The sequence below is a fragment of the Artibeus jamaicensis genome, unplaced genomic scaffold (genome assembly GCF_021234435.1).
Source record: "Artibeus jamaicensis isolate MK-2021 breed Jamaican fruit bat unplaced genomic scaffold, CSHL_Jam_final contig_519, whole genome shotgun sequence".
Lineage (NCBI taxonomy): Eukaryota > Metazoa > Chordata > Mammalia > Chiroptera > Phyllostomidae > Artibeus > Artibeus jamaicensis.
This window is the reverse complement of record NW_026521871.1, coordinates 16,997,517-17,021,576: the sequence shown is the minus strand read 5'-3', so window position 1 is coordinate 17,021,576 and position 24,060 is coordinate 16,997,517. Positions and strand designations below refer to the sequence as shown.

General features: G+C 45.9%; 1 protein-coding gene across 6 annotated transcripts in view; it reads left to right on the top strand.

Moving 5' to 3' along the window:
* The window catches only part of SRGAP3 (SLIT-ROBO Rho GTPase activating protein 3), a 246,116-nt gene that overhangs the window by 46,590 nt on the left and 175,466 nt on the right, over positions 1-24,060 (top strand). The gene's annotated exons all lie outside the window — the stretch shown is intronic.

The window sequence follows — 24,060 nt, the reverse complement described above, 5'->3', positions numbered from 1 at the left end:
AAAGTCACCTTTGAAAGGGAAGAGATTTCAGAGCATCGGTGAGATTCAGGAAAATACTATGGGGCAACTGATGGCGATTCCAATGAAGGATTTTGCAGGGTGTGTTGAACAGTGGAAGAGACACTGGGAGAACTGTGTGAGGTCCCAAGGTGCCTGCTTTGAAGGGAACTGAGGTGTCATTGTCCTATGTACAGTGTTTCTTGCACCTTGTATCTTCTTCAATAAATGTCTCTATTTTTTAAAAAAGATTCTATTTATTTATTTTTAGAGAGAGGGAGAGAGAGAAAAAGAGAGAGGGAAATATCAAGGTGTGGTTGCCACTCACGCACCCCCTTCTGGGGACCTGGCCCTCAACTGAGACATGTGCCCTGAATGGGAATCGAACTGGGAATGTGACCTTTTGCTTTGTAGTCCGGTGCTCAGTCCACTGAGCCACACTAGCCAGGGCTCTATTTTTCATATTACATGGCTGGATACCTTCTAGACAGACCTCATATGCACCCATGTTCATTGTAGTTGTTTACAACAGCCAAGACATGGAAATAACCCTGGTGTCCACAGACAGATGAACGGATAACGGAGATATGGCAAATATACTTACAATGGAATACTACTCAGCCATAAAACAGTGAAATATTGCCATTTGTGGCAACACAGGCGGATATTGAGAGAATTATGCTGGGTAGAATAAGTCAGACTGAAAGGACAAAACCTAATTTCACTCGTGTGTGTGATGTACAATAGAATGGTGGTTACTAGAGGGGAGGGCGGAGGAGGGGAGGGGGAGATACAGGGAATCAAGTACATGGATATGTGGTAAGGGAAGGAAAGCAGGCTCTGGGTGGTGAGCATGTAGCATTATACTGATAACTGGATTGTGATGTTGTATGCCTGAAATTTATATGATGTTCCCTCAATAAATCTGATTAAAAAACATCTGCGAAGCACAACAAAGCAAAGTGCAAGTAAAGAAAAAAGAAATGTGGTTAGTCTGTATTGTGACATGCTGTAAACGTAAAATGCATGTGTATTTTGAAAACAGCACAAAAATGAAGAGAAGGCGAAATGTCTCAGTAATAATTTTTTATATTGATTACATATTGAAGTAATATTTTGGATATATTATTGGGTTAAAGAAAGTACATTATTAAAAGTAATTTCATCTCTTTTTAATCTTTCATGTGGCTACTAGAAATTTAAAATGACATGTGCAGCTTGCTTTGTATCTGGATTGGCGAGCTCTGGTCTAGGACTCACCACAAGATTCTTTCTGTTCACAACCAGCAGTTTCCTGGGTGTTCCTCCCTGCACTGGTCAGGGTCTGGAAGGAGAGTGAGCTCTGGGCGGACAAATGATTACATCCCTAAGGTGCTGCAGTCTTGAGTGGTGATCAGTGTTTATGGCCCATGGAAGCTTAAACAAGCCTAGAGAAGAGGCACCACGTTGCTGCAAATAACATTCGGCTATTACCGTGCAGCCTTCCCGTTCCCTCCACAAAGGGAGGTTTCAGCATCTCCACTGTGCTGGGATTGGTGATTTAGCCCCTTGCGCCCCAGTGACAATAGATTTCTTCATTTCAAAGCCTAACTCCTACGAGGCCAGGGCTGGGGGGTGGGGAGGTGCCGCCGGTTTCCCAGCTAAGGCCTCTGTGTATCGCTAATTGTATTATCACAGTTTCTTTAGGGAAAAACCATGCATTCACTTAGGACTTAAAAAAAAAAAAGCCCTAGGGAGAGTTAAGGTTCTTTTGGTACTGTGTTTTGGTGTGGAATTTTTTTTCTTCTATGGGGCAGAGGAGAAAAGAATTTCTATTTTGCAGATGGCAGAGAGCTTTTGTGTGCTGGCCCCTCCCACTCCCCTCATTTTATCTCCCAACCAACAGGATATTCAGGGAGCTGAGACAGCGAGTGTTCCACACAGAAACAGAGATAAGTTCAGAGCCAAGCCAGTGGAAGCGGAGGCACTAATCTAGCTCAGGCCTGGGCAGTAGCCCCCAGCTCAGCTGTAAACTCTCCCCTGCCCTCTGCTTGGTCAACCCCGGGGCCACTTCCAGGCCTAATGCCCTGCCCAGAGCTGAGAGGCCATCCTGAGCCTTTCCCTCCTTTGACATTTCAGGAAGGCCCTCTGCCTCTTCCAGCTTTCCTGAGTGTCATGCGGGGACCTGCTCCTTTGGATTTTTGTCACATGTGATATTCTGACTTGGGGTCAAACAGTTTCCAACATGGGACCCAAATGGATGGATGCTTCATGGCTTTCTTCATTCACCGTTAGGGTGGTGGTTCCCAGGGAGGGAAATCATAGATCCCGAGAGTGGGCTGGCATTGCTGGAAGCCAGCCCTTCTTCATAGGGATGTCAAACTCTGCATGTGAGATCTTCCTCTTCCTGGTTTGGTGGGAGGGTGGGATGGAAGGGGGGTACCTGGCTGAGCAGTCTGGAGACCTGGCTCCAGCAGGGTGCAGGCGCTTCAGCACGCCTTGGTCTTTGTCTCTTCCTCTGTATGGTGGGAACGTACTTCCAGCCCTGCCTGCCCTGCAAAGTTGCTGTGAGGACCGAATGAGACTGGGTATAAAAGCAGTTTGCACATGGTAAAGGGCCGTGTGAATGTGGGATATTATCTTTGCTTTTCCTGCAGCGCCTAGACTACGTTTACAAATATTTTTACATCCTTAACTGTGGGCCAGGCCCTGAACTAGACTTGGAGGATATAGAGGTGAATAAACACAATCCCTGTCCTCTCAAAGCTCATGGTCCAATGGAAGGGGAAGGCCAAAAGCAGGTAATTACAATTCGGGGGTAAGAGCTACAGGAGGGGCAAAGTCAGGGGCTGCAGGAACAGAGGAGAACGTGGTCTAGCCTAGCTTTGGGGGTGGATATGGGAGGGCCTTCTGGAGGAAGTGACAACAAAGCCGGAGTGGGAGGGATGAAAATATGTGGTCAGTTCTCAGTTAGTGTTGAGTGAATGAGATAATTAAAAATACTATGAGCTACAAGGATAACCACCCCAGTGTTCATTTGTTGGTTTTTAGATCGAACACTGACTCAGAGTTAAGCAATCCCCTGGGTGCCACAGAAGTGTGTGGCAGGCTTGGGACAAGCATCAGGGTGATTGTCCTGAGCCTGGGGGACTGGCTGATTGCTCCTGTGTAGGGGTAAGCTGCAGCGTCAAGGACAGGCTGGTAGGGACATGGGACGGGGTGCCCTCCAGTTACCGAGGATAAATGTCACTATGAGGCCAGGTTCCCTGGGAAACAGACTGAGTTGGAGACTACTATGCGGTAAGTGTATTGGGGCTTGCTCTCAGGACCAAGAAGGGGCAGAAGCAGGACTGGGCAGAAGCGAGAAGCTCAACTGCGAAGTGGCCACATATCTCGCAGGGAGTGCTGAGGCTGATGGGCCTTCAGAGTTGTCCTTAGCTGGGCAAGGCGGCTGCATTTTATATCCTCGCGTCAATCTGTCACTGGAGTCGGTTCCCCCACAAAAGGAGTTATGATCTTTGTAGTGGCCTAGAGAATGTCTGGAGAGGGGCTCAGCTGAGGCCTGTGGGCCACCAACCCTGTGGGCAGCTGGGGAATGTAGCAGTCCCCGTGTGAGGAGTGGATGCTGGCAGGAGGTTTAGGCTGTGAGACACAAAGTCAAAGGCCTGCAGGCTGAGTGAGAAATCAGGCTGCATGTCAGCTTGGGGGGTTCCCACAGAGTGGAAGGAGGGTTTCTGTGGAGTGGACCGAGCAGGGATGGTATCCACCTGGAGGTCTGAGCAGGGGCTATACAACCTCTGCTCCAGACAAGAGTGCTTGGGTGGGGTCCAGGTCTTTGTAGAGCAGGGGAATTGGGGGGGGGGGTTGTGATAACCAGAGTGGTTTTCAGCCTCTGGAACTCAGGGCTCAGGGGCTGATTAAGGCTCAGATTCACAGAAAATCTGATGTTTGGAATGGCTGGTGTCTTGGGCGGAGACTGAGCCTTCAGGTGGTCCAGCTGTGGGGAAAGGGAAGCAGGGCCTGAAGGATGAAGTGGGGGCTGACACTACTCTCTCCATCAAAGAGGAGTCACCAGAGTCCCCAACCCAACTGCCTCCAGTGTGAGCTAATTTGGCCACAGCTCCCACCATAGCTGTTTCCATGGATACATTTCAAGCCTCAGTCTGGTCATCTTCAAAAGCATCAAAGGCAGCAAAGCCCATCCATGCATAATCTTTTGTTATAGCCCCACAAATAGCTTTTGTTATAGCCCTTCCCCCACCCCTCCCATCTATCCTCCAAACCAAAGAAACTGGCTTAATTGTGGCACAGTTATCTCTCACAGAAACATTGAATTTTTTTTTTCTGGAAGTTTGGAAGACCTGAGTTTGAATCCTAGCTTTATTATGTGTAAATGCAAATAATGACACCCAGGGTATAGAGTTGTTAACAAGGATTAAACGCCTACCACATTGCCAGGCCCATGTGGGTCCTCATTAAATGTAATTTATTTCCTCTCTCCGTAGCTTGTCAGTTGCTCCACTTAGAAATCACATGTCTCCAGAGTATCCACAGTCTTTATACAGCATCTCTCTGAGTGTCATATGCACTTGATACTGAATAAGTTGTCCTTGATGGCAGTTTACTTTCCCTCATGGCAAACATCAAGTCCTATGACCACAGCCTTGTAAAGTGTCTCTTGACCATTCTGTTTGGGAGGAATCAGTTATAGGGCCCTGCAGGCAAATGGGCCTGTGTGTCTCTCTCCCTCCTTAAGGCCAGACCTTTTGCTGGAAGCAAGCCGAGGGGGCACACAGAGGCGGGGGAGACTCCCTGCCTCCAGAGAGTCTATTCCTGCAGATGGCTCTGCTGCAGCTCTGCTTAGGAGGTTAATGGACACCAGATGTCTCGTCAGGCAAGCTCTCATTTTCTGCTGGAACTACTTAATTTGGCCGAACATCTGCCTTGGCTTCCGGGCTTTCCCATCACCTGAGCTTCCACCCGTGTTCAATCACCAATGGATGTTGGAGGAGTTCTCCCTCTCCTTTCCTCATTCAGGGTCTTGGGGCACACCAGTCTGATTTGTGAGAATTAGAGGTGGAGGTTGACAAGGGACAAGACTGCGCGATTGGCTCCTGTCACTGTCCTTCATGTTTGGTTTGTTGTCACCAAGGCTTCCTGCTGGAAGCCAATTTTAAACCAATAAAATGGTCTCTGTCTGTTTAGAGGATGTATCTGTCTGGACCAGCACTGGCTGGCTGTCAAGGGTGGGTGGGGGCTGGGGGATGAGGCATTGGAAGTGACTTGAAGGAGGTACCTGCCTGTTTACGCCTCTCCTGCCCCATGGCCTCCACTGCTGCATTTCCAGACCATTGACAGCTGCTCGCCTCAGGGGGCAGTTGTGACTTGGTTGGTGCTTGGAAGGTGCCATTTTGTTTTTGGTACCACTGATTTTTGTTGTAAAGATTTTATTATTTTTAGAAAGAGGGGAAGGGAGGGAGAAAGAGAGGAAGAGAAACATTAGTCAGTTGCCTCTTGTATGTGTTCCAATGGGGGACTGAACCCACAACCCAGGCACATGCCCTGATTGGGAATTGAACTGGTGACCTTTCATTTTGCAGGAAGATGCCCAACAAACTGAGCTACACTGGTCAGAGTGGTACCAATGATTTGTAAATGTTGACGTGTTTCAGAGCGACCTGAGTAGTTTATTAAGGTGCAAAATGCTGGGCCCCAGGTGGGATGCAGTGGGTCTGTGGTGGATCCCAGGAATCTGCATTTGAAAAGAGCATCCTAGGTGATGTTGATACAGGGAACTGTAGACTATGAGGAACAATGTGGACTGAAACCGTGTCTTTCAGGGGATCTGGAGTTTCTTTTTGCTTTCTGTCCCACCGATATCATACATGTTCATGTTTTTTCTTGTTTGCCTGGGAAATTGCTTGTCCAATAACATTGAGATCAAAAGCAGCTTCAACCGTGAGGCCTTTTCTGAACACCTCCTTATTGGGTAGAATTACCCGCCTCTTCCTGTTGCTTCCATAGCATTTTGCAGGGACTTTCACGCTTTCATAGAACAGCGCAGCGCACAATTATCATGGGCTTGTCTGTACTCCTTGAGGGCTGGGAGCTCATCGCCTTTACCTTTCTATTATCCTAGAATGTAGCATGTCATAATCACCAATAAATCTTTACTGACTAAACAAAAGAATCCTTGTCAGCCCCTTTGCTCCTTCTGTACATACGGTCTTCATTAAGTATATTCAAGTAGACAATTTTAGTTTTGATAATACAGTTTCCTTTAATAAAATATATCAGTGACATCTAAAGGACAAATACATTTTCTTTTCATGGCTCATGCCCCTAATCCCCATAGGACACAGTTTACTGTCTTCCTGGCTGTGGCCTCTTCCCCAAGCACACAAGTGATATCTCGCTTGTAACTGCCACACTGTCAGCCCCTACTTTAAATGCCCTTTTATGGTTACAAGTCAACCAACAACCTGTATTCCATTTTGTAATTTTAGAGGCCTTTTTGAAAACTTAATTTTTTTCATTTAACACCTATACTTTGCTGTCTAGAGTGATATTAGTCTCCCACTTTTTTGTCATAGTTCCTCTATTTAATAGCTCAAATTGATCTCTGTCTCATGGCAAATTCCTGATGGGCAGGGGCCACATGCTTGCAGTTCTTTTAGACAAGTCTTAGCATATCCAGTCATAATGAAATTTGTAGAGTGCCATGTACTGTATATTGCACTGTCCCATTAGCGATGCTTTGAGTCAGAGAATACTATTATTTCCCTTCTAGGGTCTCCCTAACTAGTAAGAGACATGGCCAAAATTTGAATGCAGTTCTACTCTCTCAAAATCCCTCTCAAAAATGATCTTTGCAGCAGTATTTATAATAACAAACAAAAGCACACTCTATATAATGTCAAATAGGATAGCAGTTAAGTGTTGGATGGCATCTTGGTAGAATTGGGCTTCTATAAAAAAATACCAGACTGGCTGACTTAAAAACCATACATTTACTTCTCACAGTTCCAGAGTCGGGGAAGTCCAAGATGAGGGTGTCGACATGATCAAGTTCTTGGTGAGGTCTCTCTCCCTGGTTTGCAGACCACTGCCTTCCTGCTATGTCTTTATGGGGGTGGTGACTAGAGGGAGAGAGAGAGAGAAGCAGTGACACTAATTCTATCATGGGCATTCCACACCCTCCTGTCCTCATCTAAATCTAAATACCTCCAAAGACCCCACCTCCAAATACTCTGGGGATTAAGGCTTTAACATATGAATTTGGGGCTGACACACACACACACACATTTAGTCCGTAACAGATCATCACAACCATTTATGGAATATTAGAAATGAGGCCTCTGAAAGCAATGCAGCAACATTTAAAGTCATTTATTGTCATGGCAATGATATAAAATAAATAAGGAAGGAAACATGGCAAAAAATAAATATCATTTAATTGAAGTTTGGGTGAAATGCCATGCCTTTTCTTAAAAAATTTCAGTCAATGTTGTTAACATCGGTGTTATTGAAAAGAAAACGCAGAACTGAACCCCCCTCCCCCGCCTTTGGCACTGCACATTTGCACTTTATTAATGCTTCTGAAGTGCTGATAGAGTGAGAACAACTTTCAGCTCCAGAGAGCTAGTGTGTGTGTGTGTGTGTGTGTGTGTGTGTGTGTGAGTGTGTGAGTGTGTGAGTCATGGGAGTGTGGTCTGATGCAGATGATTAAGCCTGTGGTGAATGCAGAATTAAGTAACTCTGATAACAGAGCCCTGGAGCATCCTTCTTGGAGATTAAACCTTTCAGGCTGTTAGCAGCTGAGAGGTGCTGGGGATGGGAGATAGCTGGCTTATAAAGGAGAGGAAGGGGGAACAGATATTGGATGGGGATGGGAAGGAAAATGCACCACATTCCGGTTAGTGCTTGTTTCTGAAACTGGCTGTCATCCGGAGAAGCAGTGGAAAATGTACCATTATCTGGGGCCAGGACTGTGTGTCTGCCTGCTTCCTGTCTTTTGCTTGCTCGCCTTCCAACAGGCTGGGTTTTAATTTTGTGGGGTAGCCTATTCCTCTGGCCTGTTTGTGTGTGAGTTTTCATTCTCACTTGGTGACAGATCTTGATTTCAAAATACAAGAGTGGTCTTAAGCCTTGTTGGGAAGAGGAAGGACCAGGCCTCACCTCTTCACAGTCCTTTGCTTGTGTCTGTTTCTTCGGTACATATGCAGTTTGTCCCTTTCTTGTGCTGGATATGACACTAGCTTCTGGGAGTAGACAGATACGGTCTTTACCTTTATGGAGCTTTCAGTCACACACTGGTTGTTCAGTATGGGGTACATAATTTTCAGAGCCTGGTACAAAATGAAAATGCAGGACCCCTCATTTGAAAATTATTGGGTAATCTGACAAATCAGTTTTAGAAATGCTTCATACTGTGTTTCCTCTCAGAGATTTACAATTCACATGAAAGTCCCATAGCAGTGAAGAAGGCCTTAACATTTCTAGCACAATGTTGTCTGGTTATGACACCTCTTTTACAAACTAATAACTAGCAACTATTCTGTAGCTATCTATACATAGCTATAGGATATATATACATACGCACGCACACACACACACACATATAACTATAGCAGCTCTCTCTCTCTGTCTCTATCTGAGATTCTGAAGAATGTGCTTTGGGTGACACTGGTGTTACTCTTCTGAACTTTCAGGCGGGTGGTCCGGGGTCACAGAATCTGGCTTTGAGACCCAGTTGCAACCATGAGCAAGTTACATGGCCTCTTTCAAAGACGGTCTCCCATCCATTACATAATATCACCCACATCATATAATCGTGCAGATTAAAATGAGACACTAGGTCTGAAAAAATGTTTTGTCAACTGTTAAGTTATTGTGCAAGATGTTTAATGGTTACTGAGGTGATATCGGAATAAATAAGAACGATTGTCTCTATTTTAGAGGGTAAACAAGGCCTGGAGAGGTTCAAAAGGGAATCTGGCGTTCAGAGCCATTAAATAGCAAAGGCAGTCTCCTGATTCACAAATCTTATCAAGATGCATTTTAAACCAACTCTGCTCATAGATTTTAGTTTATAAAACACACGCTACCTCTCTGACAGGCACGTCCCCTGGACCAACTGGAGGCGGACACTGGCATCAAAATGCCAACTTTCCTTTCCTTTGTAGCTTTGACATTTGATGTTAACAGAATGATGAAGTCAGAGGTGACAGTTTTCAAGAGGATTTGTGCCTTCTCCAGGCTGCCACGCCCAGTTTTCTGTGTGAATTCCTTCTCTACTCTGAAAGCCATCAGTTAGGTTGATTTAAAAGGGAGGGTGACTTTTTCCTGTCATGAATGAAAAAGAACATGGAAGGTTCTCTGTTGTTATCATTTGGGGGAAGGACAAAAACACATTGTTTTTCTTCTTTCTTTAAAGGAGAAGCAAGGCAGAATGGAAAACATGGGAGCAGGAATTGGAAGATCTGGTTTCTAGTCCTGTATCTGCATTTCATTATGTATCTTTGCAGTTCCCTTACCCTTTTTGGCTTCAACTGAGAGTGTGGACTAGTTTGTGAAATATAGAGGGGTTTTGGTGTTTACCTTTGTGAGCTTTCCATTTGTGTATTACCTGTTTGATTATTTTCTGCATATTTTCTTTAAATAGATCTATTCTGTACAAAGTATTTTAAGTGGAAACATTACATACTTCTACAAAGGAAAAGTCAGTATTGTCACTACATAGTGAAGGTGACTTTAAAAGCAAAGAAAACATAATGATTAAAATAAATATTTTCCTTGTACCACCTCAAATCTTTCCTCCATCAATGGCAGTAGATGATCTTATGGAAACCACTTTTTAGCTCCAAAGGTTCGGGTACACACAATATTTCTAAGTGCAAGCCAGAATGCCATAATGTCTTTGCGGAGAGCCACACATCTTGGCGGACCGACAGTTTAACTTTCTCCATCACACTGTAGCCATGGAAACAGCCCCTCCGACTTTGGCTGTCCCTCATGGGTGGCCCCAGGGCCCATGCCTTGTCCCTGTGAGAACCCTGCTCAGCCTGGTAGATGGATCTGTCATCTGTGTGGTGGTTGGTGTAACCTGGAGTCAAACATTCCCTCCATCTGTAATATCTTCCTGCCTTTCTTTTCAAAACTTAAATCCCCCCACCCTTTTGATTTCACCTCCTTCAGAGAGCTTCCTGGGATCCCTCCAAAGGCACTTTCTCCCTAAATTTTTACTCCATACAAACATGTTAGGTTGGGTTTCTTAGACGTAGAGCCTGAGACCTGGCCTTGGGTGCTTGTGATTCATTAAAGGAGTGCCATTCAGGAAAAGCCTGTAAGGAGTGAGGGGGTCAAGACAGGGAAGGGAGGAGTCAAAGGGGAAAGTAGCCCCCCGTCGAATCTAGCCTCAGCCTGACCCACTGGCAGCCCTGGGTGCCATCACACAGCAGAGTTGCTCCCTAGATGAGATGGGGGCAGCCTGTGTGTGCCCGTGTCGGTCGCTGGCCTCAAGCTGTTGGGAATGGGGAACAGTATGAATGAGTGATGTGCTGGCCTGCCCCTGATGGCCTTACAAGAGCCAGTTGTCAAATTTTTAGGAATTTTGTGAGCACTATTAAAATTGAATTATATAAACTTATACAAAATAATATTAAAAACAGTGGTAATAACTATTCAAAACTCACTACTTCCTAATAATTTTTACTAAAGTTTTCTTTTATCAAGGCTCTTATTATTTTTGCCTGTTACCGTTTTCTAGTAGAAATAGCCTGGGATGAAGAGCTACCTACTGTGAGCATTCTCATGACTCCACATTCAGCCATGTCGTGTTGATGGCTCGAAACCAGCCATGGTGGGAGCATTTACAACGTGGAAGGTGGCAAACACTTGAAGCAGGACTCCCCCTTCCCCACTACCAGAAAGTTGGTTTTTAAACATTTGCCAGCACAGCGCTGGGTATAATCTACTGGGGAAGGCAGCATGTATCCGCTGGCTGGAGGGACGGCATTGTCCAGAGGAGGCAGCAGCTGCAAACAGCTGGCAGCCAACCCTCACAGCCGCGCAGGGTTAGGGAAAGGGGATCTGGACAGGGCACCAACAATTTCCTCTATACTACAGCAAGTCATTTGGTGTTTTATCTGTGTCCTGACTTGTGGCTTCCTCTCTTTTGTTTGTGTAAGTTTCCACGGAGAGGACAGAACAAGGAAACAGAAGTCTGAAGCCCTGGGTTCTGGTCTTGGCTTTGCCATTACCTCGCTCTGTGACCTTGGAAAAGCTGTTTGGTATCTCTGTTTCCTCACGTACCAAAGAGGGAATCAGATGATCTCTCAGGAGGCATCCAGCTCTGCACAGTCTCACACTACATGATCCTCTTGGTCGCTTGGGCCTGAGTTGAGAGTTTTATGGGAACCTCATCTCACTGTATGTCTTACAGGTTTCCTTTCCGATCTTGAAGCTTAGGTAACATATTGAGCACTTAACTATGTAAAAAGGGATTTTTAGGCTTTAGTCCATCTAGTATATGATGAAATCTTTCCAGAAGATATCCAGCAATGTAATATGAAGAAGAGAGACATTTATTGAAGAAGATACCAGAAACACTGTACATAGGACAATGATGCCTCAGTCCCCTTCAAAGTAGGCACCTTGGGACCTCACACGGTTCTTCCAGCATCTCTTCCACTGTTCAAAACACCTTGGAAAATCCTTTGTTGGAATTGCGACCAGCTGCCTCATTGTGTTTTTCTGAGTCTCATCAATACTCTTAGATCTCTTGCCTTTCAAGGGTGATTTTAGTTTAGGGAAAAGCCAGAAGTCACAGGGCAAAAAATCTGGGCTGAGTCACCTGGATAATTGGATGTTTCACTAAAAAAACTCTGCATAAGACATGATGCATGAGTGGGTATTTTGTTGTGATGAAGATGCCAATCACCAGTTGCCCATAGCTGTGGTCTTCTGAATCATCTGAATAATTTCTGTGGAGGAATGTTCAAGTTTAATGCAAAATTTGTTATAGATTAATTGCTCTGCTCACTTAGACATTTGTAATTTCTCGGCCACACAGTACACTTGCTCACTTGATAGTGTTGACTGCCCCACTGACTAGTACAGTGAAGTTGTCCTGTTCACGCATGTGCATTCTAGTCCACTCTCCTTGTCTGCCCTGTTGCAACGATGTCACGCAAGCTGTTCTCATTATATCTTGTTCTTTCTATTTTACAGATAAGAAAACTGAGGCTCTGAAATATTAACTAACTTGCCCAGTCACACAACTAATAAATGTTCATTTTGGGATTCCAACCCCAGTCTGCTTGATTTCAAAGCTGGTGCTTTCAGCCATTCACCATTTCCCCTTACTGGGAAAGAATTTGTCAGAGGCTCTTGCTATGCCGGAATCCCCATTTGGCACCTAGAGACTGGTTGGTTCTATTTCTCCTCTACCTATTCTCTCTTTCTCATTCTGGGCCCTCTTCTGGTTAGAGTGGGCTGTAAGCCCCATTTGCAGGTCAGTCCTTTGTAACTGTTGAGTCAGCAACTAAAGGAGAAAGGCCAGGGGGATGAAATCCAGTTATGCACTTAGCCATTTGTCTGGGACATACAGTGATGGGGTGTAAGGAGCAAAGAAGACCTGTAATGAATGTTTCCCAGGGATGCCTTGGAAGGGGCACTGCAGGCCCTGAGCTGCTGTATGGGGCTGTTGTATAACAGAGCCAGGAGATGTTGCCTTTGCCCTTGGACTTACCAAAGGGTCAGATTGCCTTCACCCAGACGGCCCAGCTACTCTTTTGTGATGTCTGGTCCTGGGGCCAAGCGAGGAAGGATCACAGTCCACACTGACTTCTTGCCACCTGGAAACCCATAAAGTACAGCTTAGCACCAGGCCAAGAGGAAGCTTTCTGAGCCAGTCGAAGAGCCTTTATTTCTCAGTGTCTCCTTCAACTCTGCACCCCCACTCCAGTGTGACAGGGACCTGAGTCTCACCTCCTGAGTGTCTGACCCAGGACCCCATGCTAGTGTTTGAAATCTCACACGTTCACTGTTTAGGCCTCTGCCACCCAACCTGGTTGTCTTGACTGCCTGGCTCCCCATTTCACAGAAGGCACTAATGTCTTTCTTGTGATTCTGGCAGCAGGGAAATCGAGGTCAGGGAGACCTGCCAAGAACATCTTTCTGTGTTTTTTAAGGAGGAGTGACGTGTAAGCGACCACTGAAAGCAGAGGGCTGAAGGGATGGTTTCAAGGAGAGAAAAAACAATGGATGAAGCAACCTGCTTACTCCTGGATTATAGAGATAAGAAAGTGAAAGAAGTTGGGCTGGTCTTGGGAGTCAGGACACCCCCAAACTTCTCCCCCAAGAATTTCCCATTTTAGTCACCAATACCATCATTTATCTAGTTGCCCAGGCCAGAAACCTGGGCATCATCCTTGACTATCCTCCCTCACAGTAGTCTAGTCAGCTACCAAGCCTTGTTTCACCATCTTCCTGCATATCTCTTGATCTCAGGTCTTCTCCATGGCCTCTGCCCACTACCAAGGGTTTGCCAGCTGTTACCTGGACTGCCTGAGCAGTCTTCTCCTTGATCTTCCTGCTTCCAGCCCTGCCTCCTCCTCCCATCCATTCCCACTTGCAGTCTGAAATATCTCCCAGAAATGTACATTTGACCTTGTTACTACAGCCCCATATTAGAACCCTTCAATTTCATAACGACTGCCTCCAGGGAGAAGTTCAAACCCATTAGCCCCAAGCAAAGCAATGGGGAGGTCCCCAAGACTACCCTTGGGTTTGATGACTTACTAGGAGGACTTAATAGAACTCAAAAGAGCTGTTATAATTATGGTTTATTATAGCCAAAGGACATAGATTAAAATTAGCAGAGGAAAAGGTGCAGTCCAGGGACACCAGTCAGAAGCGTCAAGTTGTCCTCTCCCAGTAGGGTCATGGTGACAGCGCTTAACTCTCCTGGTAATGATGTGTGACAACACACTGAAGTACTGCTAGCCAGGACAGCTCACCTGAGTCTTGGTTGTCTGGGGTTTTTATTGGGTGTTAGTCACGCAGGCATGGATCACCTGTGTGACCTTCCTTAGCTTCTTAGTCTTAAGCTCCCCCAAAGTCCCCCAGGCAAACAAACAGACCTTCACCATAAATCACATTGTTAACATAAACTCTGGGGTGGCCCAGAGCCCCATGTATACAAAGACACTGTCAGGCACGATATTCCAAGACCTCAGAGGTTATCTCCAAGGAGCTGGTCAAGGACCAGTCCTTTCTTTGGAAAGTGCAGGGTTTGAGCACTCCAGGCCTGCTGAGTTAACCCTCGCACCCCCTCCAACCTTGCACCCAGCACTGTCTCCCATGCACCCCATAGTCCAGCCATATCGTTTCACTTGTACTCTTATGCCTCTCTGCCTTGTGACTTTTTTTTTGGCCTGGAATTCCCTTCCACTTCCCCTACCCTAGTCTGCCTGCAGAGCTCTCACTCATCATCAAGTCTTTGGGAAAGCAGCCCCTCCTGTGGGAAGCCCCCAGGCAGGCGGAGCTTCTCTCTTCTCTGTGCTCCAAGTACCCTGAAGAGCCCGTTATTCACAGGTCATTCACTGTCTACTTCCCACACAGTAAAAACTCTGTCACCTCCTTTAGAGTGGGGAACAAATAGTCCCTTTAAAAAATGCTTATTTTATGTTTTCCCAATTGTAAAAGTAAAAATTTGGGGTAGCATGTTGCTTTTCAACCTTTTCTTTCCAGTGCTATCCACATATAACCCCTGTAGCTACAGGGCCCGGGCCTGCCTCTGCCTCCAGGTTGCTGCCTAATGCTACCTCCTAAATGTCCCTGAGATTGTGAATGAGGGTATTCTCTCCCATCCTCCTTCTCCCTTCATTCCAGAAACATGTGTAATGGGCTGGGAGCCAAGAACATAGAGCTGAGGAAAACAGCTCCTGGCCTGAGGTGCTCGGCGCGGTGGGGAGATAGACGAGGCGGCTCAGGGCAGCTTGCTGTGGCGTGAGCAAGCACCATGAACAGAGGTGCTGGAGGTGTGGGGGAGGAAGAGTAACTTTCTCATTTTTCACTTTTTAATGCAGGAAGTAGAGATGGAATGGGGATGGATTAAGGGAAAACTTTCCAAAGAAGTTGACACTTAGGATAGGACTTAAAGAAACTTAGGGTTTTGTTCAGGGAAGGAAGAGGTTTCCAGGCCAAGGTCATGGAACAAAGGGAAGGTGTTTGGCAGTGCGTGGCCTGCGCTGGCTGAGTCCAAGGCTTATGGGCTCCTCTTCCCCCAAGTCCCCAGCCCTCAGATGTAACACACCATTTGTGTGCCTTTGATCCCAGGCAGGAGTTGCTCCCAGGGGCCTGCCCTTGGCAAGTTGCTGGCCCCAAGTTCTGTTTTGGCCATGGGGCTCTTTTGTTTTTATTTTTTGTCATTTGGCTCTAGATATGTGTGAAATTGCAATTCAGGCTCAAAATAGCTGGCTGATTAAAACCTAGTGAAACAAAAAATTGAGAGAAATGTGCACTAAAACAGATGTCGAACAACCCCAGGTAGCTTAACTGCATGCCAGCTTTAAGCCTATAAATACATCAATTGGCACATCTTTCTGGCCTGAAACAGCAAGTCCTGGGGATCAGAACCAGCCAGTGCTATTCCATTATACCACACTTTCAGTTTTGGGGAGACTTTTGAGAAAAATGGGACCTTTAGAGGCCAACCTGCCAGGCTTGAGATCATGGCGAGACCTGTATGTTCATGCCAGGAGCTCAGCATCCTCCCTGAGTCCTTCTGACTCACCTGTTCTCACCTCCCGCCTCTAAATCACTCATGCCGATTGCTGCCATGGCCACCGGGACTTCTCACTCCCTATTCTACAGCTTTTTGGTGATTTGAAAAAATCATCAGGGTCCCCTTGGGTATTTTTCCAATGTGAGTAAATTTAGTATGCATTGGCGAAATGACCAAAATCTATTGATTATGTGAGGATACTTCTAAATTCAGGTTTAAAATTTTTTTTAAATTTTCTGATTTTTTGTTCTCTCTATGTTTAAATCCCTTCTTTGCTACTTACTGCTCCTGAAATTGAAGGCAGGCAACTTAACCTCTCTTGGGTCTCAGTTTCACCTGTAAAGTGGGGATGATTATGGCACCTTTCTCACTGTGCAGGGTGAAATGGGATTATATAGGAAAAGCACTTAAAACAGTGCTTGGCACAGAGTAAGCACTAATAACTGGTAATGAGTATTATGATTACCTATATCTCCAAATTGTACTCTCAGTCTGTCTCCTATATTAAAATCTAAAATAATAGGGCAATGGGAAATGCAGGGAGACCTGCATTTGAGTCCTGGTCTCTACCTATGACTTACCCAAAACCATAGAGTAAGTTGGCACTTCCTCCTAGAACTTAGTTTGGTCATAGTAGAATGATGAGGGTGGGTTAGATCAGGAATGACAGATACAGAAAGGCTATAGATTTTCTCACTCAATTTCTGCCCATCTCAGGTATGATGATGTCAGAATCTTCTGAATATAGCAATCCAGGGCAGTCATTTTAAATTGATTAGATGGCACCTAATTGGAAATCTGTTTTCTGTCCCTGGGCTAGATGATATTCAAGTTCTGATAATCCATAATATTAAATAAAGAGGTGTGTGGAGCCCAATTTTCAGGCTCCACAGATAGCTGATTCGCTCCTGCACAACTCTACCCATTAAGTATGACAAGAGATTAAAAGTGACTTTCAGAAATGACTTGTAAACCATTTAGTCAAGGATAAGCAGGGACTTACCTTATTGGTTGCAACATTTCCTAAACTTCAGGGGTTTTTTTGTCATAATATCTGAGACAGTCCTACTGAAGGTCTGAACACACTTTATTTCCACCTTTACATCTGGCATTAAGTCCACTGAGTAAGTATTTGCATTCATATGTCCTCTCTCAGGGCTTGCCTCTGCCCCCGAGGAGTTCTCTCTGTGGGGTGGGACTGAGTTACACAGAGCAGTGAAAGAACAGTATAGGGATGTATACAATCAGTTGTTAAAGTAAGTACTAAAACATACATTATAGATCAAAGATAGGAAAACACAGTATCACTATGCCCATGGCAGATATAATTAACCAGACCCCACAATCTTTCCCAGCACCCTCAGGTGCTGTCTAACAGTGCTTCTCAATGTGGAATTCTAGGTAGCCACTGCCATCGGTCAGAGTTGGCACGTGAAGTAAAATCGATGTGCCATTCTGTGTTAGTTATAACTGCGGTAACAAATCTCAAAATCTCAGTGACTTAGCACAGTTAAAGTTTATTTCAAACTTATTTTACATTGGTAGGGAAGTCTGCTCCACACAGTCGTTCAGGCTTTTTCCATATTGTGACTGTCCTGCCTTGAGGCCTGTGGAGTCCTTTCTCTTAAGCCTAGGGAAGGAGAGAGTGAGGACCATGCCTGAGGATGCTTTATGGGCTAGGCCTAGAATGGGTGTGCACTACTGAGCTCATCTGATACTGACCAGAACTCAGGCCCACCACTGCACCTGATTGCAAGGAAGGCTGGGAAACGTAGTCTAGCTCTGTGCCCAGAAAGTAGGGAAGGAATGCAAATATTGATGGGCACAGGAGACTTCCAAAAGGAGTGGAGCTGTCAGAGAAGGCTTTGTGAAGGGCTCTGGAAAATGTATGAGATGTGACTATGTCGAGGGGTGGGAAGTAGGGAGGGCATTTCAGGTAGGGCAAAGCAGGAATTAAAGATTAGTGGTGGGAATAATTTAGCCTGACACAAAGACAGCACGGAGGTAAGACTGGCTGAAATTAAAGGTTTGTGGGAGGAAATCCTGCATGAATGGGATGAAGTGATGGTGCGTCTTTGACTGTGAGGATATCTCCTATCTAAATGGCAGAAATTTTGACAAGTGTTTTGTCTCTGGCTGAAGCTACAAAAAAGGAGAAGACCTGTAGCAGTCTGGTCTGATTCTTTTAGCTTCTGTTTTTCCTTTTGCTGTCCTGCCGTGAACTCAACTGCCTATGTAGAAGTACCACTCATTCTCAAGTTTCCTCAAGACTTTTTTTTTCTAATGGTGTAGAGTCTTCCCAATGAGAAGAGAATAGGTGGATCAGGAAGGTGGGAGCACTAGTTCTTAGCTCAACTTTGCATCGTTCCCTATTTGCATGTATTATTGTGCACTAATTATTCATAGGGAGCCTTGCCCTTTGTGAGTTCACATTAATTTAGATTGCTTTTGAAAAGCAATTGGGGAGGGAATTAAGTGATCATACATCAAAGGGAAAAAAAGACATGGCACTAAAGCCATGGGATGTGCTTTGCTGTAACTGGCCACATCAGGCAGCTGCGAGCTTTCCTCTGGCCCAGGATTTATTGGCAGGTGCACCTGAGCTTTTCTAGAGCCTGGTCGTCACACTTTGGATCAGTATTTCAGTGGCTGAGAAAGTAGGGGAGGCATGTGTTCCAGGTGATCCGTGGACTAAGGCAAGACTCCTTCCCTTTCTGAGCCTCAGTTTCTTCATCCATAAAGTGAAAAGGTGGGTTAGTTAATCTTTCATGTCACCCCCACTAGGTCTACAGGCCCCTGCCAAAGTCTTTGAAGACCCATAATTGTGTGACATTACACACGGATGCTCTAATTACCCTCTCATAACCCATAAGGCTTTCCGTGCTCACTCTTCCCATGGGCCTTATTAGGCACAGGAGGGTGAACTAATATTTCTACATCTCTCTCCTGCTTTAACTAAAGCATGGATTTCTCAGCTGTTTGCTTTTTGTTTTATGCGGGGTTTTCAAAGCCTGTGTTTGTGAAGTATGATACACATAGAGAAGAGTGCACATTTGACAAGTATACAGCTGATCCTTGCTTTTTAAAAAAATATCTTATTTAATTATTTATTTTAGAGACAGGGGAAGGGTGGAAGAAAGACAGGGAGAGAAACATCAATGTGCAGTTGCCTCTTGCATGCCCTCCACTAGAGACTCAGCCAGCAACCCAGAAATGTGCCTTGACTGGGAATCAGACCAGTGACCCTTTGTTTCACAAGCCAGCGCTCAATCCATTGAGTCATATAAGCCAGGGCTGATCCTTGCTTTTTATGATTATTTTCTTGTATTCTTTTCCTCTCCCCTCCCCTCTTTTAATTTAGGATGGACACTGAAAGGCACTGGGACAAGAGTCCCAAATCTATTGCTTCCCTAGGCCTCTGACACAGGGGGTTGTTTGCTAAATGAAGGGAACTTGCCGTGGACCTGGTTTGTTGCCCTAATCACCATTACAGTTACAGCAGAGACATGCAGAGGTTCTAAGGGCATACTGATTGGTATAAGCCACATCCCACACAAGCTGGGATGAGATCCCCAGGGAGCAGTCATCCAGTGAAATGAGACAGAGGCTGAACAGAGGGCCCTGATTGAAGAGGTTGGCAGACGAGAAAGAGATGGGAGGAGGAGAGTGAGGGGGAATGGAGCTCATGCTGGCAAGAGGAACAACAAAGAGAAAAAGCTGCAGAGACTAGATTCAGAGAAGCCAAGAGGGTCAGGGGTGGGGGCTTGCAGGTGGCAAGTTCAGGCAAGGAAGAAAGAGGAGGAGAAGGACCAGGGCTGAGATAGGCACTGGATTTATGATTAGGAGGTTGGCGAAGACGATTCTTCTTTGATGAGGTGAAAGGGAGGTGATGCGTGGAGAGATAATGAATGAGAGGCACTTAGCACAGTTCGTGTGTGTGCTAGTGTGGTTCTCTCCCAAATTACTTCCCACTACTGGGCATGATGATTAAATCCTTCCTGGCCCCTTCCTCAGTGATTTCACCAACGGGGCCACCTCTCTTTCGCTTTTTATCTTGGAGGCACATTGCCTTTTAGGAAGATCGCCATTAAAGCTCTTTTTGCAGAAGAAATCGTGAGATACAGGGAGAATATACTACCCAATGGCTGTAGAAAGGTCTAATTAACCTTGCTCTGGGGCGGTCCAAATGACAAGCTGCTCCTCTGTAGAATAACAGATGCCCCCAATGTTTATTCAAGAACAGCTTATCGACTGGACTGACTCAGATTGAGTAGATTTCAATAACTGGAAACAAACATCTACTTCGGGCTACCTATGGACATGGCATAATTATTCCCAGGGTCAGAAGTATGTGCTTGGGTTTAGAAAGAGGTAGAGATGCCCTGCTCAAGGTGTTTCATGCTTTCACCTGACACTCAGCTGAGGGTCTCCAGAGGAAAGGCTCCTTCTCCGTAAAATGAAACTTGCAGAGTTATGTGAAGATGAAGTAAGGTTTTCTGTCCCACCTACCTAGTGCCATTGCTGTCATGTAGCAGACATTCCATAAAAGGTGGTACTAATAATACGACAAGCAAGCATTTATTGAGCTTCCCAGGTGCTGTTATAGAATGAATAATCTAAGACTCCTGCTCTTAAGGTGCTGGCAATGTAGCAACAAAGAGAGATTAATAATACTTGGGAAATAGTAAAGACAGGCAGTGTGATAAATATTGTAATAGAGGGGCACTCAGAGTTCTGTGAGAACGTGGAGGAGTGGACAATGGACCCTCTCTGGGGAAGGCAGACAGGCTTCCCTAGAGGAGGAGTAGCTCAAGTTAGACCTTGAAGGCAGAAGAACAGAGAAAAGACATTCCTGGCAGAGGAGACTGCAAGTCCAAAGGCAGTAAGGTTGAGACAACTTGGTGCTCTTTGGGGAAGCGTTGACTAGTGTGGTGTAGCGTGAGTGAACCAGGCTTGGTGATTCTTTCCACCAGCCCCAGGGTTTGAGGGGAAACACGGCTGGAGAATGCTGAGCTCTGGTTTGGGTGGAAAGCACAGTGCCCCCAGACCCTGCCTTATTGAACTGTGTGTGCCTGCCCACTCTCTGCTCCTCTGTCTAATCCTCCAAACAGCCTTTTAGGAGAGAGGGATCAAGCTTGACATCCAAGGCTTATTACAATCTGTTTCTAATCTTCCCTGCCCTATTATCAGACATCGGTATTTCTCAACATTTGCCCAGCAACTGTCTTACAAGTGAAGTGCCATTGGTATGCCTTTCCCTTCAGCAATCAGCCCAGTTCACAGATGGCTCCTTCTCCTGAGCCTCCCTCTTGGCCTCTCCAGTCTCGATCCTCTCTGCCCTCCCTTGGAACAAAGGGTAGCTAGTGAGAGGGGCTGGAATCTGGCACAGACTCTGCAGGTAGACATCTGGGGGACAGAGAGGCACCACTTGATGGAAAAGGCATGGCATGGTGTCCAGTAGGAGCCTGGAGTCCCAGCAGGTGAAGGGGTTTGTGGTGTTTCTGAAACCACAGACCAACCCACATCCCCCAAGTAGGTGGATAGATACTGCAAAGGGAAGTCTGGGCCTGGGACCTTTGCGAATCCAGGGCAGGGTCTCCTATGGTACGACCCCAGTCTGGGGAGGGAGGATGGTAAGAGCAGGATACACCAGGCAGGTGACTACAGCAACACCCACACAGGGGTCTGGGAACAAGGTGGAGTCCTGGCTGTTATTCTGGGAAGCACGAAGTGGGAGCTAAAGGGTGGGGCCTGAGCTGGCTCTACCTCTGTCCAGAGGTAGGGAGTGTTCAGTGTGAGAGTAAGGAGCCAAGTTGGCTGGATAACCTTCCTCTTCTAATCTCTCCTATAAAGCAACTAATGGGCTGTTTACTATTTGTTTGACCTTTAGCCTCTAAATGCCTTTCATATTGCAGCCAAGTCCTCACTGAACTTTCAAACAGCTCTGCCTAGCTCCCATCTAGACCATAAACACTTGGAGGGCAGAATCCGTGACTGCATTTCTAATAATAATAGTGACATCAATAGCACCCCTGTATGGAGCGCTTCCTCTAGGTGCTGGGAGATTTACCTGTATGAGTCATTCAACCTAACATTAAAACGTTAAAACCTTGAGGCAAGCTTATCCCCGTTTGACAGAGGAAGACACTGAGACTCGAAGAACTAAAACCTGGTGTTGTAGGTCACACAGGTAGTAACTAGCAGTTCAGATTCAAATCAAGTCCAGTGCAAAGTCTGTACTTCAAATCCCTGTGCTATCTTGTGAGACAAAACCATTTCAACTCGCTGAAACAGGTCTTTGTTGAAGGCCCAGACTGTGCAGCGCATTACCACATGCCTTCCTCACCTTGGCATCCGGCCTCCCCTTGCTCAATAATCTCTGTATTTGAATTAATTGATTGATTGGCTCTCGGGGTAGAGATTTAGGGGTTGCACAACTCAGGGGTGCCTTGACTGGTGCCCTTTGCTTTCTTGACCCCTGGGAGCAGATGGAAATGTCTGCAGAGAGTGTTTTTCAAACAACCCCCAAAAGCAGTCTGCCTAGCAACAAAGAGCCTTTCAGGACCCAGCTCCTCCAGGAGGAGGAGGAGGAGCTGGCAGCAGTGGGGGGTGGGGAGATTTGCTGGAGTCACTGCTGCCTCCAGCTCCACAAAAGACAAGCCACAGAGGATTGAGTTTCATCTGGGGGTGCAGCTGAGGAGGCCGAGGGGCCGGGGCTGGGGTTTAAGGCTGACAAGAGTGAGAATGGCTTTAGGGAACATTCTGGGTGTGTGTGTGTGTAATAGCAAATTCGTGTTTCATTATTAGAGCATAGCTCTGTGGGAGTAGAAGGATGTGCTCAACTAGTTTCCCAGGGAGATGCATGTTTTTAATTAAGAATAGTTTTAAATTATAAAAGTAGTACATGCTTACTATAAAAATTGAAATAACATAGACATATATAAACCTCTAAATAAAACATTGGAATCTCTTGCCACCAACCATAATTAATCACTGTCAACATTGTGGAATATATTCTCCCAGACTTGCGTGTGCATGCATGTGTGTGTGTGTGTGTGTGCGTGTGTGCTATGTTTTATATATGCATAACCAAACATCTGTATGATAGATATGTGACTTTAATGGTTTACACCATGCCAAGCTCTATAATAAGTGCAAGGTGTTTTTTATTTTCATTACCTCATTTAATTCTGACATCTCTAACAAGTAAGATGTTATTTCAGTCCCCATTGAAAGGGTGAGGAAAGGAGACAGTGAGGTGCCAAGGGGTGGAAAGGTTATACTCTTCCCTACTGGCCCTGTATGTGTTGTTTATAACAAAGCAACATCATATTAGCTCTCCTTGCAACTTGGCTCCTGCTCTGGGCCACTTTCTTGGCCCCTTCACCTCCCTCTCCTCCTCTTCTCCCAGGTTCCCAGGCACTGCCTTTTCCTCTGGGCTCTGCCTGCTCAGTGGATCTGATAAGAAAGGGTGTGTGCTAGAACCTGAGGATTGATCATGACTGGGTAACTTTGGTAGGCAGAGTAATGTCCCCTTCCCCAAAGGATGTCCATGCCTTGATTTCTGAGGAACCTAGGAATATGACCTTATACAGGCAAAGGGCCTTTGCAGATGCAACTAGCATTGAGACCCTTGTATAAGTTTCTCAGGACCACCATGACAAAGCCCCCCAAACTAGGTGGCTTAAAACAACAGAAATTGTTTGTCCTGCTGTTCTGGAGGCTGGAGTCCGCAATCAAGGTGTCACCAGGGCCAAGTTCTCTTTGCCGGGTCTAGGGGAGAATCTTCCTGGCCTCTTCTAGCTTCTGGTTTTTGCCAGCCATCCTTGGCATTCCTGGGCTTATGGATGGGTCACTCCGGTCACATGGGTGTCTTCTCTCTGTGCACATCTGTCTCTGTGTCCAAGTTTCCACTTTTATAAGGACACCAGATACACTGGGTCAGGGCCTACTGGATGACCTCACTTTACCTTGATTACCTCTGTAAGACCCTTTGGCAATTAAGGTCATATTCTGAGATATTTGGGGCTTAGGTCTTCAACATATCTTTTTTTTTGGGGGGGGGAATGCAATTCAACCTATAACCACTTTAAAATATGGAGATTACTGTGGATTATCTGGTGAGCCCAGTCTAATCGCATGAGCCCATAAAAGCTGAGTACTTTCTCCAGCTGGAGACAGGAGAGAAGTGCAGCAGCGGGAAAGACAGAAGGACACGACGCAGTGCACTAGCCCTGGCTGAGACAGAGGGGCCTGTTCAAGTGCTGAGGTGGGAGAGAGGCCTGTGGGAGCTA